General features: G+C 32.8%; 12 non-coding genes across 12 annotated transcripts; 2 read left to right on the top strand and 10 right to left on the bottom strand.

Annotated features, from left to right (window-relative positions):
• Nucleotides 1–6,950: 6,950 nt before the first annotated feature.
• Nucleotides 6,951–7,101, top strand: LOC146901308 (U4 spliceosomal RNA). The gene has a single exon (XR_015024472.1). It is a non-coding gene; the product is annotated as a U4 spliceosomal RNA (small nuclear RNA).
• A 2,640-nt stretch (nucleotides 7,102–9,741) lies between these two features.
• On the top strand, nucleotides 9,742–9,892 carry LOC146901307 (U4 spliceosomal RNA). Its single transcript, XR_015024474.1, has one exon. It is a non-coding gene; the product is annotated as a U4 spliceosomal RNA (small nuclear RNA).
• Nucleotides 9,893–11,118: 1,226 nt separating this feature from the next.
• On the bottom strand, nucleotides 11,119–11,207 carry LOC146901306 (small nucleolar RNA R44/J54/Z268 family). Its single transcript, XR_015024442.1, has one exon. It is a non-coding gene; the product is annotated as a small nucleolar RNA R44/J54/Z268 family (small nucleolar RNA).
• A 161-nt stretch (nucleotides 11,208–11,368) lies between these two features.
• LOC146901305 (small nucleolar RNA Z101) lies at nucleotides 11,369–11,462 on the bottom strand. Its single transcript, XR_015024434.1, has one exon. It is a non-coding gene; the product is annotated as a small nucleolar RNA Z101 (small nucleolar RNA).
• A 182-nt stretch (nucleotides 11,463–11,644) lies between these two features.
• LOC146901304 (small nucleolar RNA Z101) lies at nucleotides 11,645–11,738 on the bottom strand. The gene has a single exon (XR_015024431.1). It is a non-coding gene; the product is annotated as a small nucleolar RNA Z101 (small nucleolar RNA).
• A 109-nt stretch (nucleotides 11,739–11,847) lies between these two features.
• LOC146901303 (small nucleolar RNA snoR14) lies at nucleotides 11,848–11,931 on the bottom strand. The gene has a single exon (XR_015024446.1). It is a non-coding gene; the product is annotated as a small nucleolar RNA snoR14 (small nucleolar RNA).
• A 212-nt stretch (nucleotides 11,932–12,143) lies between these two features.
• On the bottom strand, nucleotides 12,144–12,237 carry LOC146901302 (small nucleolar RNA Z101). Its single transcript, XR_015024433.1, has one exon. It is a non-coding gene; the product is annotated as a small nucleolar RNA Z101 (small nucleolar RNA).
• A 182-nt stretch (nucleotides 12,238–12,419) lies between these two features.
• On the bottom strand, nucleotides 12,420–12,513 carry LOC146901301 (small nucleolar RNA Z101). Its single transcript, XR_015024430.1, has one exon. It is a non-coding gene; the product is annotated as a small nucleolar RNA Z101 (small nucleolar RNA).
• Nucleotides 12,514–12,622: 109 nt separating this feature from the next.
• On the bottom strand, nucleotides 12,623–12,706 carry LOC146901300 (small nucleolar RNA snoR14). The gene has a single exon (XR_015024445.1). It is a non-coding gene; the product is annotated as a small nucleolar RNA snoR14 (small nucleolar RNA).
• A 212-nt stretch (nucleotides 12,707–12,918) lies between these two features.
• LOC146901299 (small nucleolar RNA Z101) lies at nucleotides 12,919–13,012 on the bottom strand. Its single transcript, XR_015024432.1, has one exon. It is a non-coding gene; the product is annotated as a small nucleolar RNA Z101 (small nucleolar RNA).
• A 304-nt stretch (nucleotides 13,013–13,316) lies between these two features.
• Nucleotides 13,317–13,400, bottom strand: LOC146901298 (small nucleolar RNA snoR14). Its single transcript, XR_015024447.1, has one exon. It is a non-coding gene; the product is annotated as a small nucleolar RNA snoR14 (small nucleolar RNA).
• Nucleotides 13,401–13,485: 85 nt separating this feature from the next.
• LOC146901297 (small nucleolar RNA U61) lies at nucleotides 13,486–13,555 on the bottom strand. The gene has a single exon (XR_015024464.1). It is a non-coding gene; the product is annotated as a small nucleolar RNA U61 (small nucleolar RNA).
• Between the last annotated feature and the right edge of the window lie 3,313 nt (nucleotides 13,556–16,868).

The raw sequence follows: 16,868 nt of genomic DNA, 5'->3' as shown, positions 1-16,868 counted from the left end.
TATATGCAATACAAATTAAAACTTACGATCGTTTTAAATTTTTGACATATATATAATTCCAATTTTTACATGACATGCATTATTACAAGATTCATACAAAATATAAAAACACAGTTGATGGTGTTATTTGTGATTGAAACATGTTACTCTAATCTCTATAAGAATAATTTTTAACTCATTAAAATTTGGGGGAAATCAACTGTGTGTTATTAATATTGGGTTCATTTGTTTCAACTTTAAAAAAAAATTTGGAAAAAGAATCTAGAGATTAAAAAAAAAAAAATTGAAGTTATTTATGTTTGTTTACTATCATAAAAATCATTTTTTTAAAGAATTAAAGCTTCCTTCATAAGAAAAAAAAAGATTTAAAGCTCTTTCACTTGAGTTCTTTGATTTTAGAAAAAAATAAATTTTGAAAAAGCTACTAGAAATAGCTTTTATATTGAGGCTAAAAATGAATTTTTGTATAATCCGAAACAAACACTACAAAAATAAAAATAAAAAGTGATTTTTTAATTATAAGATAATTTTTTTCTGTCAAAAAATCTCAAACAAACGGGCCATTCGAAATGATTTTTTAATTTAAAGGTAGCAATATTAGTTGTGTTTTTATTTGATTAATATTCATAACAATTAAATTTCTAAATTATAAGAAGCACAAAATTTCTTGTAAAAGAAAAGTAGCACAAAATTTAATTAATATTAGTTGCACTTTTATTTTTACGTGTGTGTTCAAAAAGAAGAATCCAGAATAATAGAAGATGAAAAATGCGAGACCAACAAATGTAATACAAATTAAAACTTAAAACCATTTATATTTTTAACATATATAATATTCATTTTGACACGATATGCATGACTGCAAGACTCGTAATTAATGCATAAAGTAGTTGACGATGTTATTTATGATTGAAATGTATGACTCTATAAGAGTAGTATTTACCTTTGAAGAATGGGAGAAAATCAATTTTGTGTGATTTATATAATATTTGAAATTGATTTTTAATTTAAAAGTAATGATATTAATTGTGATTTTATTTTTTATTTAATTAATATTGATAACACTTAAATTTCTATATTATAGGTAAAATTATCAAAAATTTTTAGTACAAGTAAAATTATCAATTTTAGTTTAACTTCAAAAATAAAAATATCGACTACGAATAACCAAGTTAGATGTTTGAGATCACTACAGTTTTTGTAACCAAAAAAAGATTACTACAGTTTTTAGTCATTATCCTCTGAGAATTTAACATGCATCATTACAAGAATCATGTTTAATATATGAAGTAGTTAGTGGTGTTAGTTATGATTGAAATGTACCCATCCTATAAGAGTTTTGTTTAATTCATGAGAATAAAAAAAAATCAAGTGTGTGTGATTTATCTAATATTCAAAATTGATTTTTTTATTTATTTAAAAGTAATGATATTAATTGTGTTTCTATATTTTATTTAATGAATATGGTTAAATAATTTTCTTGCCCCTAAAAATATATATATTAGAACCTAAAATTAAAAAAAATTAGATATTCCATCTTCTGATAATTTTCCGTTTCATTTTTTGCCTCTGATTAATGGTCAGTTTGTGTTCATATTAATATAAAAGTTATGACTCTCATTTATGTTCAAGTTGTGTTGATGTTCTGATCATCTATAATATCCAACTCTTGTATGTCCATATTTATGATAAAGAAAATTCAAGGAAAGATCAATATTATGTTTATTAAGGACAAAAAACAAAAACCGGAAATTTTGAAAAGACGAAAACATCATGATTTTAATTTTAGAGATTAAAATCAAATTTTGTTGAGAATACCAACAAAAAAAAATAGAGAGAGCTTGCAAAAATTGATATTGGTACAATGTGTTTTTTCTTATATCTTTTTATCCAAAATAACCACTCATTGTTGGGACATTCCACCAAACACATACTCCCTCCGTCCCGGAATAACTGACCCATTTTCTAAAAAAAAGTGTCCCAAATTAACTGACCCATTTCAATTTTCAATACAACTTTCATCATTCCCAATACAATATAACACTAAATAATACTCCCTCCGTTTCAAAATACATGTCCACTTTTTGCAATGTGCACTATTCACTTGACTTACTTTGACCATACTTTTTAACCAATGTATAAATTCAAATATTAGCATGTAAGATGTTGTTTGATTTGTCTCGACAAATATTTTCAAAATATTAAATTTTTATAATTTTTTACTTTAGATAATTAAAGATATTAACGGTCAAAATTGTGCATTGGCATATGTGAAGTGGTTGACTTGGACATGTATTTTGAAACGGAGGGAGTACTACTTTTATCATTCCCAATACAATATATTCCACTTTCCCCTTTATTTATACATTTTTCTTAATCTGTGTGAAATGAGCTAAGGGGTCAACTAAATTGGGACGGAGGGAGTAATATGAAAAGATGGATGCCCATTTCACTACAAAAAATTATCTTAGTGGTACCCACATAAATAAACATGTCAACTACAAAAAATTATCTTAGTGGTACCCACATAGTTAGAAAGGGTGTGGCTATATTTATGGCTGATTATTATAAATGATATGAGATAAGTTAGTTTTCATTAGATTGCAATCACTCTTCCCAATCCTTCTTCAACAAGTTGGCCCTAGTTTTCTCTCTCTAAGTTTTCTCTCTCTTCCAGTTTTTTCATTGAGGGGTGTTTTTATGTCAATTTATGACCTGAAATCACCCCCTCTTCATCTTTTTCTCTCAATTTCAATCTAAATAAATGATTTTTACATAGATCTAGGTTTTTTCTTTGTGATTTCATCATCTAAGTGTGGTGGTTTGTTGTTCGTCGTCTTGTGCGGCGCTGTTTGATTTCCCATTTTCTTGCAGTGTTCATTTGATTCATCTTGAAAGATCGATTATTCAACCAAAGATTTGGGCGTCAACGTTGCAGATCCAGAGGCCATGGATATCCAGGTCACTTTAATTTTATCATATATTTTTGTAGGCATTATGTCGTTATATGCTATTAACTTGGATGCTATGAGTTTGTTCGCAGATTCATCCTTTACGTTTTTAGCGGTGTTGAATGATGTAATCTCTCAATTTGGATGAATGAATATCATTTTGTTTTTGTCAAAAAAAAAAGTTAGTTTTCATTAAAAAAAAAATAGAGTTATATTCTCACCTCCTGCGAATGCTATAACAAATTAAAAATCAACATATTAACATCATTTTGTTAAGGGTCATGTTAACTTGTGTCCTAAGGGCACAAGTTAAGGAGCTTAAAATGGAAAGTCAAAGCAACTTTTATATTATAAATACAACTTTTGAAACTTTTAATACATTGAATGCACAATTTCCAAGATTTTTTTCTACATTTAGCCTTTTTAACTTATGCCTCAAGGGCATAAGTTAACATTTCCTTTTTGTTAAATTCATTGCCTGGTGTTTATTTTTGTGTGTTTAAGTCAAGTGCAATAATCCGGTTAGGTCTGTGAGACGTAACAACTTTTTGTATTCCACTATGATGGCTCAGTTGCTTGAATTTTATAGCAAGTCAATACAATTTTTGTTGAAGAGAATTCCCACATTATGACACAATACCTAATCACATAAATAAGAAAATATTTCTTGACTTGAACAACTACTTCTTATGGCTAAACCTTGCTAATTGGGATGAGAATGGCTTTGATAGGCCTGGGCCTGACCTACGAATTTTTTTGCAGGCCTGAGCTTGGCTTATGGCCTTTCATAGGAACATTGCTTTTTTGACTTAGAATACTTCCTATTGACACATGGAAATGACCAAATTACCCCCACGGTAGTTAACGGCGCCTAATTAAAGCGCCTGTAGTTAACTGCCGCTGGACACTCAGCGGTAGTTAACTACCGCTAGATCTGATATTGGTCTTGTTCATGTCTGGACTTCTGTTGTTACTGTCATTTTCCTCTGCAGATGCCTTTTTCTCGTCTAGCTCTTCAACATCCATTGAATGTGATTCATCGCTAACAGGGACATCCATTTTCGATGATGGCTCTTCCACCATCTCTGACCTAACAATTTCTTGTTCTAATTTGACATTATTAGCAATTATAGTATCCTTTATTTCATTCTTTTGACCTTCTCCACCAACAATCTATCCCTCCCATCTCTGTTCTCTCTAGCCTCTTCTCCTTCTGTTGTTTTTTGCAGCAATATGATTCTTTCATTGCTAAAAAAAATATGATTTTTTCATTCTTTTTTACAGTATTTTTCTTTTCATATTTAATTAACAAGTTGAAATAACATAATTAATTACTGATTTTGTGATGCAATTTGACAGTAAAAAAATAAAGTGCAATGCAATTTGATTCTGCCAAATCTGGATATATGTGGTGAGAAGAAGAAGAAGATGAAGTGGTTGAAGAAGATGATCCTTTACCTTTTCAATTAATTTGATCACTTATGATTATGCAATTTGGCCATAAAGCTCTCCACATATTAATTGAAACAGAAGAAGATGATGAATGGAGGGGATAGAGGGAACAAAAAAGAATATGGCGAGAGAAAAAAGCAATTTTCATATCCAACACTGAGTGCCAGCGGCTGGTGAGAGAAAAAAGCAAGTTTCTAGTGGTAGTTAACTACCGCTGAGTGTCAGTGGCAGTTAACTACCGCCGGTTTGCAGAGCGGTTGTTAACAACCGATGGGGGTAATTTGGTCATTTCCACGTGTCAATAGGAAACTTTCATTGTCAAAAAAGCAACCTTCCTTTCATAGACCTATTTTTTTGGCCTGTTCTGGCCTATTTAAAAGTCTGGTCTGACCTGAAAGCCTATTTACAGGTCTATTTTATATTAAAGTTATTAAATATTCAATTTTATCTACTTTTAAATAGGCCTAATTGATCTTAAAGTCTATTTCACTATAAGGCCTCTCTATCACTATAAGGCCTTAAAGCCTATTTAAAAAGTCTATTATTTGAGTTTGTTTCTTGATTTTTATGTTTAATATAAAATATATTTTAATACAAAAAAATAAATTTTAATAATATGCATAAATAGGCCGGCCTATCAGACTTCGTAGGCTTTTTTGATAGCCTAAGCCTGGCCTATTTACTTAAAGAGTATTACTTTTCCCACCCTACTGCCTTCTCGCGCGCCATGTAAAAATTCCAAAAATACCCCTGGTCCGGATTATGTTTTCCGAACCAGATTGTTAGTTACTTCCGGAACATAAAATCCGGACCAGATGTTGTGCGCTTTTTTGTGTCTTTCTTTGATGTCAAGGGTCTCTGTTGACCGTTATATGAACCCCACACAAGCTGAAATGCTATTGCAGGGTTCATATGAACGGTCAACAATGACCATGACACCACCGACACCCCTAAAAAACTAAAAACATTTGAAGAAAATTGAAGAAAAGAGATGAAGAGATTTCCGGAAAATTAAATCCGAACAAAAACGATATGAATATTTTGTGTCTTTCTTTGATGTCAAGCGTCTCTGTTGACCGTTATATGAACCCCACACAAGCTGCAATGCAATTGCAGGGTTCATAGGAACGGTCAACAATGACCATGACACCACAAACACTCCTACAAAACTTAAAAAATTTGAAGAGAATGGAAGAAAAGAGGTGGAGTGAAGAATGAAGGTATTTGTTGAAGATGGAAGCCTATTTATAGCCTAAAACAAGTCCTAGGTCATTAATACAGTCAATGAAAACGTGTTAGTGGTTGTAACCGTCCAAACCCAAATTGATGGCTCTCTTTCAAAAGTGCTGAATCATTCCGGATTATACATTCCGGAATGTCATTAGCCCTACAAAGAAGTGCCAACTTTTCCCTCGTTCACCATAATCGCATTAATCCGGAAAGTATATTCCGGAAACCAAAGGTGCATTCCGGATTGTATATTCTGGAACGCCTCAGTGTCATGGCCGGTGGTCTGCACCACATGTTTTTGACAGTGGTCAAGTCAAAAAAACGTGTTTTACCACGTTTTTTGACTGCATTTATGGCTTCCCAACCATTTTTCACCCACCCCTCCCTATAAATACTCTTCCAAACCCCACCATTTCTCACACCATCCCTCTCCTCCTCTTCTTCCTTCTACAACCATGGTTTTCCATCGTTGGCCTTTCATAGATAAGGGCCTCGTTGAAAACTTTCAGGGTTTGTGTGAACGGTCAATGAGGATGGAACTGCGCTGCAACGAAGGGCGGTTCATCTGAGGGTCATGTGGGTCAGTGTAGTTCTTAGCTTCGCCTGTCTGGGCGTAAGTCTGAGCACCCCCCCCCCCCCCACCTCCCTCAGGGGCATTTGTTTCTTCTTCCCGCCCTCCTCTTCCCTCCTCCTCCGGTTTTCCTCCAATAGCCAAGCTACTGCTATGTCCTATCACATAGCAGTGGTTAGGCTAGGATCTTATGTAATAAGCTTAAAAAGCTTGAAAATTATTGTAATGTATTGTTCATATATTAATAAAATGAGTTGTTTTTATGTTTGTGTCTTTTTATTTCTGTTTTTTATTTTATTCGCATTTTATTTTACGAATTGTAGAGGTTAAAATTGCAAAAGTTCTGCTAAAATATTATTCCGGATTTTAAAATCCGGAAACATCTGAAGAATACTAACAATACGTTCCGGAATACGAAATCCGGACCAGCGGTAAAATTGGAAGAAAAAAAAATAGGGCGCGCGAGGAAAGACATAGGGTGGGAAAAGTAATACTCTTACTTAAATAGGCTTTTTCAAAAGCCTAAGCCTAGCCTTTTTCATAAACAGGTCAGGCTTAAACAGGTCAGGATGTAGGCCCTTGTAGGCTGACCTGGCCTATTCCCAACCCTACTTGCCAAGCGATAATGTAAGGATTGAACATATTTTGAAGTTTCCGATGACTACAAATATGTCCCACATCGCCAACTTCTTAAACAACATTTATTTCATATATTATAAATAGCTGAGCTTAGCACATGAGACACTATCTTTGCACTTGGGGCAATGACGCAGCTAATGAGGTTCTAACCAAGGCGCGTCTATTGCTGGTTGAAAACTATTTCCGAACCCCCTCTTAGGCCTTGGTTTATCCTTGGCCTTCGTGAATTTCAGGAAGGGCTCTCCATGGGGTAAAGCCCTTCAATTCTAGTTCAAATTTTTTCGTGTACAGTGAGTTAGATCTTAGTCTTAACAAGAAAAGGTGTGATTTCATACTTTTACTTATTGATCTTAGTGTTATTGATAAAAATTTAGACAATGAGGATGAGATAAAAAAAAAAAAAAAAGAAGGAAGGGAAAACATAATTGGTATAGAGAAGAATTTTCATGACATAATTGGTATATATGACATTGATTTTAAAACTATACTTGATTGACCTGAACTTCCACTAGATGCAATCCACAATATTGATTCCAATCCGAAAATGCATAGAGTACTAAGCAGCTCAGCTAGAATAGGATTTAATTTGATAGATAATGTTTCATTGTATGGTTATGGAATGAAACGTTCTCACCGAAGTTCTGGAAATTTGAGTTTTTCATGGAGTGAAAAGCAACAAGAAATGTTGCCTTAAGTATTAGATTCCCTTGTTTGACATATCTGATGAAGAAAATAATACTTTTTCCAAATCACCGACACCGACTGACAGAGAAGTTAATGGAATAGGAAGTGCGAAATCACATCCTAAGTATGTTAGGTTTGTGAGTATGCAGATGGTAGGAATATTAATATATGTGTCTATTTGGGTGCAAAGAAAGCTTAGAAGGCATGTTCTTAGTTTCTCAAGCTGGAGTTAGTCTTATCATGGGATACATGGGAAACAAGGTAATGACATAATGCACTTTTTTTTTTTTTACTGAATTTGATATCATTTATCATATATTTGGACGTATGTTTGCTGTCTTCCAAGATATTATTTAGCATTTGGGTACATAAGCTTTATCAAGCCATGAGTTAGTTACTTAGTTTAATATTTTGTGCATATTGTAAATAAAACAAAACAAGTACATGTTGATTCCACTAAGGTACCATAAAACTTGTTAAGTTATAACTTACATACTTCATGGTACATATCACCTGCATAGCTGATCCTGTATACATTTTATGATCAATGATTATGGCAGCTTGGTCACGAGTAGTATATGATCAAAACAACTTGCAGTCATTAGATTAAAGATTATATCTCATATTTTGACTCACTACATGAGATTTCTAATACAAATTTTGAATACAAATTATATAATCTTACTCCAACCACTAGAATTGATCGATGACAGTACATCAAATCCTCAGTTTTATATGTTGATCATAAGAAGACTCACTATATGTGTTCATTTTTAACATTAGTAGATGTACAAATTATCACTGATGCAGGGGTCTGTTTCAGTTAGCATGTATGCCTTTCAGTCATGTATGTGCTTTGTTTGTTCCCTCTGGTCAGAATGATGGAGCAGAACAAAACGAAACTCAGATGTTCATGAAATTCTACACCTCTGTACCAACGCTTCTGTAACAAGATCGTTCTTTGTTAGAGGAATTTCTCATTTGTGGGGATCAATGCCAAATCTTGCACACTTAATATGTGTATCTTTTCTTTTTGGTCGTTAGTTTCTGCATGTATTCACTTCTGCATTTTGTGGCCGCAAAGACGTTTATTAAAATGGTTTTCTTGGGTGCTAACAAACACCAACGTTTTTTATTCAAAATAATAAGACGTTTATAAATTTTACTTGATAAAAGAGAGGATGGTGTACCTGCAAATCTGTGATGATCAAGTTAGCCTCAGATCAAGGGTGTGAGGTTTTACGGGTTTTAGACTTGACCTGGGACATAAGTATTTATAGGGGCATACTCTACAGTTGTGTAGCCATGGACATGACCTCATGGATGACACAAATAGAAACACCGGATTTTCTTGGGTGCTCGCCTTTGGCGTCTCCATAGCATAGCTCGTTACTTTAAAGTAAATGAGATAGTTGAAAATAAAACACTCATTCTGCTAAATTTATTTAAGATTGTCTCATTGTGTGCATATGTACTTTTTGCTCTTAAGGACCTTCTACAATTGCTTTCTCTTGTTATTAGAATGGTACAGTAACTTCTTATGAAATCAACAAAGAGGCCAAATTACATTACTTGTTGGCATTTATGATGCAAGTATGAAGCTTAAATGTTCATTGAAAAATAAGTTAGGAAGTTTAGAGTCGTGTGTTAATATGTTACTAACCAAGACTATATGAAATTAATATGTCTGTTTTGTGTGAAAATCACTATATATGTGATTTGATATTTGTAATTCGGAAACTTGTAAGGGCTACAAGATAAGACGACACAAAAGATGAAATTCAGAAACTCTGCATGTTCAATACATAAATACGAAGGAAGGGAGGTCTTGTTTTAATCTGAACATGTAACATGTCATTAACTTCAAAGATATTGATAATGTTCATTAATAAATTTTGAATTTTCAGGGTAACCATTGGCACTTGGAATGTTGCTGACATGATCTTAAAAACGAGGACTGGTTTTGTGCTGAAAAACCATCAGATATTTACATTATTGGATACTTCTGTATCCCACGCTATGACACAACACCTAATCACATAAATAAGAAAACATTTCTTGCACTTGCACAAATACTTCATATGGCTAAACCTTGCATAGAATAAATATCTTTTGAAGTTTTCAGTGACTACAAATATGTCCCAGATCGCCAACTTCTTATGCAACATGTATTTCATATTGTTACAAATAGCTGAGATTAGTACAGATGAAAGTATCTTTGCGCTTGGGGCAATGACGCAGCTAATTAGTTTCTAACCGAGACGCGTCTATTGCTGGTTGAAAACTTTTTCCAAAACCCCTCTTAGGCCTTGGTTTATCCTTGGCCTTTGAGAATTTCTGGAAGGGCACCCCAAGGGGTAAAGCCCTACAATTCTAGTTCAAATTTTTTCTATAGTGAGTTAAATTTTAGTGCTAATAACAAAGTTAATTCTTATATTTTGCTCAACAGTTTCTAGGAGGACCAACACTGGAAACTAAACATAAAAGCTACAGTACCCCTCATTCTTTTGTTCGAACAAATTCTTGTTTTGATTTACAAATTAATCCACTTGATTTGGACAATGATATCGACGAAATAAAAAAGAAGGAAGAGAAAAGCATAATTGGCCTGAACTTCCATTAGATGCAATCCTTCATGTTTGATTGGCCCGAAATTCTGCAGAGTACCATGCAGCTCGGCTAGAATGGATTTAACTTGATAGATAGTGTTTCATTGTATTCTATGAAATGAAACATTCACACCAAGTTCTGGAACTTTGAGTTCGTTATGGAGAAAAAAGCAAAAGGAAATGGTGCCTCAAGTATTTGATTCCCTTGTCGATGAAGAAAATGATACTTTTTCCGAATTACCAGTTGACAAAGATATTAACAGAATAGGTGAAATCACATCCTAAGTATATTCGGATTGTGAGTAAGCAGATGGTAGGAATATGTGTTTGTCTGGGTGCAAAGGAAGCTGAGAAGCACATTCATCATTTGATAGTTTTTCCTGTTCGAGTTGGTCTTACTTATGGGCTGCATTGAAAATAAGGTAATTGCATAATGCACTTTTTGAGTTTTATTTTTTAGTTTAGTTTTTGCATAATGGATGAAGCTATGTTTTATTTTTTAAAGGGATCCAAATTATGTTTTGTGCATATTGACATGTTGATTCCACTAAAATGGATGAAACCAATAGAGAATTGAACAAAATAGGTTTGTATGTGTTATTTAAGAATTTTCACATCATAGATTAAACAAAGGTCCCACCTGTTAAGTTATCCAGCATACATATATTTTGGATACATATATTTGCTCAAAAAAAAAAGTTATCCAGCATACATATCACCTCACCTACATCAATATATTTTGGATCATGATAGGGAACTCCAACATTACTATTCCATCAACGTTTTTTTTATCTTTTATGCTTTTCATTTACAGTCCACATTTCCTTGAATTTATCATTTCCATTTTTACTATTTTTACAACATTTCAAATTTCCACTAAAGCTGCTTTCTAATTTTTGGAATTCGTAGAAGGGTGAGATTCTACAAGATTTTGCCGTAATCAGAAAGTGGTGTGGCAATTGACTGATTGTTAGTGATGAATTGCGCATCAGAGAGATTCCCACAGACAAATCAGCATTTTCTCTAATTAGGAGATCTGATGTCCCTGTCTAGTTTGTCATCATTTGCACATATCCTTCTACAGCATGTCCTCAATCTCAGTCCAAATAGGAGTATGTAACAGGCAAGATCAACAAGTAGTAAGGGGAGCCAGAGTCAAGGGATTAATCATAAAATTATAAAATCAATGATCTATCAAAGCAAATTTAAAAAAGGATGCAAATTAATGATATTTTGGGCATCAGTTCTCCAAGGTGATTTTAACATCAATAAAATTCAGATGCAAATTACCCATTTACACAAACTTAGATTCATCATATACCCATTCATAACATCACTGAACTTTGATTGTGGAACTTCATATCATGGCAAAAAAACTTGTCAAAAAAATGATACATACATTCACCACGGTCAATTCTAAGACAAAACATGACAAATCTAAGACAATGAGAAAACAATAAACAAACAAACTAAAATTTGATAACACAGTAAAAGGTTTCAAAACAAATTTTGGGCATCAGTTCTCCAAGGTGATAATAACATCAATAAAATTCAGATGCAAATTACCCATTTACACAAATTAAAATTCATCATATGCCCAATCAAACAGACTCAAATACAGAGAACAAAATACATAAAACAAAAACAAGTAACTCAAAATAGGAACCAATTAACAGCAAAAAACAATGCAATGTTAGAGGGGATCAAGAAAGCGATCAGAACCTGTCGGGATTCATAAATAACATCAAAGAATATCAGAGGATTGACAGACATATGAATTTTATCATCACCTCGCATTTCTTTTCCCTCTCAAATTCAGTCCATCAACCAAATAACATGATAGCTATGCAATTATGATATGATATTACACAAAAATTTAATAAAAGAGAGTAAAGCATTCTCAGATAATGATAGTTTAACTCAATTTGGGGAATTATATGATAAACAGAAAACAATACATATCACAAACTCAAGTTTGGTGACAAAAAATACATATCCAAAATTAATAATGGGCATCAGTTCTCCAAGGTGATAATAACATCAATGAAATTCAGATGCAAATTACCCATTTACACAAACTTAGATTCATCATATACCCATTCATAACATCACTGAACTTTGATTGTGGAACTTCATATCATGGCAAAAAAACTTGTCAAAAAAATGATACATACATTCACCACGGTCAATTCTAAGACAAAACATGACAAATCTAAGACAATGAGAAAACAATAAACAAACAAACTAAAATTTGATAACACAGTAAAAGGTTTCAAAACAAATTTTGGGCATCAGTTCTCCAAGGTGATAATAACATCAATAAAATTCAGATGCAAATTACCCATTTACACAAATTAAAATTCATCATATGCCCAATCAAACAGACTCAAATACAGAGAACAAAATACATAAAACAAAAACAAGTAACTCAAAATAGGAACCAATTAACAGCAAAAAACAATGCAATGTTAGAGGGGATCAAGAAAGCGATCAGAACCTGTCGGGATTCATAAATAACATCAAAGAATATCAGAGGATTGACAGACATATGAATTTTATCATCACCTCGCATTTCTTTTCCCTCTCAAATTCAGTCCATCAACCAAATAACATGATAGCTATGCAATTATGATATGATATTACACAAAAATTTAATAAAAGAGAGTAAAGCATTCTCAGATAATGATAGTTTAACTCAATTTGGGGAATTATATGATAAACAGAAAACAATACATATCACAAACTCAAGTTTGGTGACAAAAAATACATATCCAAAATTAATAATGGGCATCAGTTCTCCAAGGTGATAATAACATCAATGAAATTCAGATGCAAATTACCCATTTACACAAACTTAGATTCATCATATACCCATTCATAATATCGATATCAATACAAAAAACATATGAAAACAAAATCTCTACAAAACTACATCCATAGAGCAAACAACACGCGTGATAACAATCAACATAATTTTATGTATCACGCATATCTATGATCTATGAATGTAGGTTCGAAAAAAATTGGTTGTCATCGTTCACAGAGCAGCTTTCATTCCTGTGTAACTTTCTATTGAAAAAGTTCAATCTACAGTCATTCAAATAGATCCAAATACAACAAAATACAGACATGACCTAGAAAATAAAAACCTAAACAACAATTTAAGAGGGAATTAAGAAAACGATCAGAACCTGTCGGGATTCATAAATTACATCAATAAGAATCAGAGGATTGACAGACAAATGAATTTTATCGTCACTTCGCTTCTCTTATTCCCTCTTAATAAATCAATCAAATAACATAAAGTAGAATCATGAATCAATTTATAGTTAAAAAAAGCTGAAAATTAAAGCTCAGAACTTCTTAGAGGATTGCGCCATCATCGACTAGCTCCAGCACAGTTTTTTTCATCATAGCTCAGATTAAAAGAATGAAACAAAAAAGAAAAAAAAAATTAACGATTTCACAAATTGAATACAGAAGAAATAAACAAACAAAAAAAATAGCAAAAGGCAAATGCACAAAGGAACGAAGGAGATAGCCGACAGCTGAATCGTTTTTGATTGCGAGTATAAGGATTTTGGCGGTTATTTATAGGTGTATATTAGGGTTTCGTCAATTTTTGGTTAGGGTTCGGCTCTGAAGGAGTTGGGTCGGGTACTTCACAAGCCCAATTAATGATTGGGCTATTAGGCCCGTATTGTATTTATCATATAGATTTATGTTTTTTATTCAAATATTTTAAAAATAGATTGCATAAAATATCCATATAAAATTAAATTAAATTCGATTCCAATGTCTTCCAAATTAATACTATTAGTTGAATCTTAAGACATGCATATTTAACCTGGAAGGATGAATTTAGTGTTTGTAGAGATCACTGGAATTGTGAAGATTAATTCATCCCATTAATCACTTTCTAGAAGAAGCAACACTCTTCTCTTAAAAATAATAGTATTGTGAGGTGTTTTAGCATATCAATGTATTTTCAAAGAACAAGAAAAAGAAAGCAAGTGTGTAAGAGAGTCTCGCATAATGAATGTATTATAATTCTTATTGTAACTCCTAAGTAAGAGTATCTAAATTTCTAGAGTGATACACCATTTTGTTGGGATAAAAATTTGTGTAATCGTATTTGAGATGACAAATAAAAAAAAAAATTGAAAGAAGATGACAAATAACATTGTTGAGACATTCACATGACACAACATATATTGGTGTGTGATATCTTTTTTCTTTTTGTAGTGTGTTTTTTCCATGTAAGATCGTAGGTGTAAGAAACTTAATTTCACCGGAATAGTATCCAGATGTTATGGCGTGAAACAAACCATTTGGCGTACTATTCAAGACATTTTGGCGCAACAAGGTCTTGATCAATCTTAGAGAAGTCAACAAATATGACTATCCACGATTGGAGTAGAACCCAACTAAAGGTTGCAAGCATGATTCTGTTGGTTCTAGTTCTAGCTCCCAAGATCAAATACTACGTATTGAAGGAGACAACGCCAAAGGCTTTGTTGGAGAAGCTCTAGATCATTCATGTGTTGAAGCTCTAGATCATTCATTACTTTCTATTGAAGGGTTCAAGTTATTAAAAATGTGATTCATAGTATGCCTAACAATAACTTTTTTATTTATTTTTGGCCCATATCTCTTATCAGCATCATTGATAAATGGATTAGAAATTTTGTGTGGTATGGTGATATTGATCAAAGAAAGATGATTACAATGTAGCAATGTAGTTATAACTGATACTTCAATATTTATGAGGAAAGACATCATCTCTTTAATGCTAAGGTGTCGTGTTTTTTTCATTCATTATACAATCTTTATTCTTCATTATAAGTTGTTATCCCTCATTATTTTTTGCACCGTAACACTGATCTCTTATCTATTTTGCAAAAACGTACACATTTTCAAATTCTTTGTTAAGGACAAGTTTATTTAGAAGAAATCCACTAATTGGGAAATGTGCTTTACGGATTCTTACATGCTTCAAAAACCTCCATTGAATGAGCAGTCTTGGGCCAAAAATATTTAGAATCCATATATTCCTCCTTCCAAATCTCTTTTGGTCTAGATGTTGTTTCACAAGGTTGCAACTTAGTCTTCATGTGTAGCTTGTGCCGTAAGCATGAAGAAACCGGCAAGTATTTGTTTTTTGAATAAGTAGGTACTGGATTACTTCCATTTATAATATGTAGGTGGACACCAATAATTTGCATATTGTAATTGATATTTGTAATAAATCTTGATCGTCGTATAAAATGATTGGCATCGTCAGTATGATCAAAATAATTTGGTATTGCAGAAACATGTTGTGACTTGATGGTGTTAATATTAAATGGCGGTCTATTGTTAACTTAATGTGTTTCTTACAATATCTTAGTTGGGAATCATACAAAGGTGCTCTCTAACATCTAGGAATTTGTAATGTTAAAAGATTTATTTATTTAGGTTCATGCGCCAATGCTCCTTGCGTTAATGAGGTGTGGCAACCCCACCCTTAAACTGGATCAAGTGTAATATAGATGGTACCATTAAGAGTTGTTCAAATCTTGCCGCTTGTAGAGGTATTGTCATGGATATAAATCTGCATATCATTACTACTTGATTACTGCTCTTCCTCCTGCACAAAACACCCGCGCCCTGCAACCCTTCCTAAAATACCTCTGCGTTAGTTAAGTAACGCAAGTGTTAAAGTCTGTGTTACTTAACTCACGCCAGTTGCAATTTTCAATTCTCTCTTGCATGCTATTAATTCCTCGCCTCTCCTGCATGCTATTAATACCTCACCTCTCCTGCATGCTATTATTGGACTATTTTATTGTATACATTTCTTTGTAAATTTTGGTGGGGCCTAATTTGATCTATATACTTGTTGTTTTGTCTATATTCATGCTATATGCTTGAACATGCTGCGTCATGTATATCATTTCCGTTTTTGCTTACAGGTAACACATCCTAGTATCTATATATATATATTCTTTCTCTAAGTATAGTATTGTGTACCATAATCTCCACAATACATATGTATATTCCTGGACGGTTCTTTTTGGACCCAGCAGCATGCTTTTGATTCAAATTATAACGAGCTAACTATTATTTAAAGTGAGTACATGATTGAAGTCATGACAAAAGAAATATAAGAAAATTATTGGGGTCTATTTTATTCAAGCATGCAGGAGAGAATTGAAAATTGCAACTGGCGTGAGTTAACTCACGCGGGCCAAAATACCCCTGCGTGAGTTAACTCAAGCAGCGTGAGTTAACTCACGTTGGATATAACACATGCGTGAGTCACGCAGGGGCATTATTGTCTTTTCAGCTGGGTGCGAGCGAAAAGTGCAAGGCGAAGAGCAGTAATCTTACTACTTTTCAAATTCAACTCCATGGGCTGTTGAATACTCCTTTGGTTAGAGGTTGTCTCTCAACTAGTTATTATGGCTTAAAATACTTATTATTGTTCCTTGACACCTAAGAAATAGATGGTTGAATTGTATGAATTTGAAGAGAAACATGTAGTTTTACATTTCTCGTATTTTTAAAGAGGAAAACGGTGTGTAGAGAAAGCATCCTTTATTGGCTTTTAGTAAAATAAACTAATTTGGATGGATTATATTTTGGTGTATAGTTTAGATTATTTAAATGTATAGTTTAGATTATTTAAATCGTAATAGATCATAATGTACTAAATTACATTTTATAGAAGTTGAACTTTATCAAGGTTCT

Source organism: Medicago sativa, chromosome 8, assembly GCF_051527215.1.
Source record: "Medicago sativa cultivar Bolivia chromosome 8, Bolivia_mono, whole genome shotgun sequence".
NCBI classification, from domain to species: domain Eukaryota; kingdom Viridiplantae; phylum Streptophyta; class Magnoliopsida; order Fabales; family Fabaceae; genus Medicago; species Medicago sativa.
Note: the sequence above shows the minus strand (reverse complement) of the source record. Positions and strands in the feature narration are given on the sequence as shown.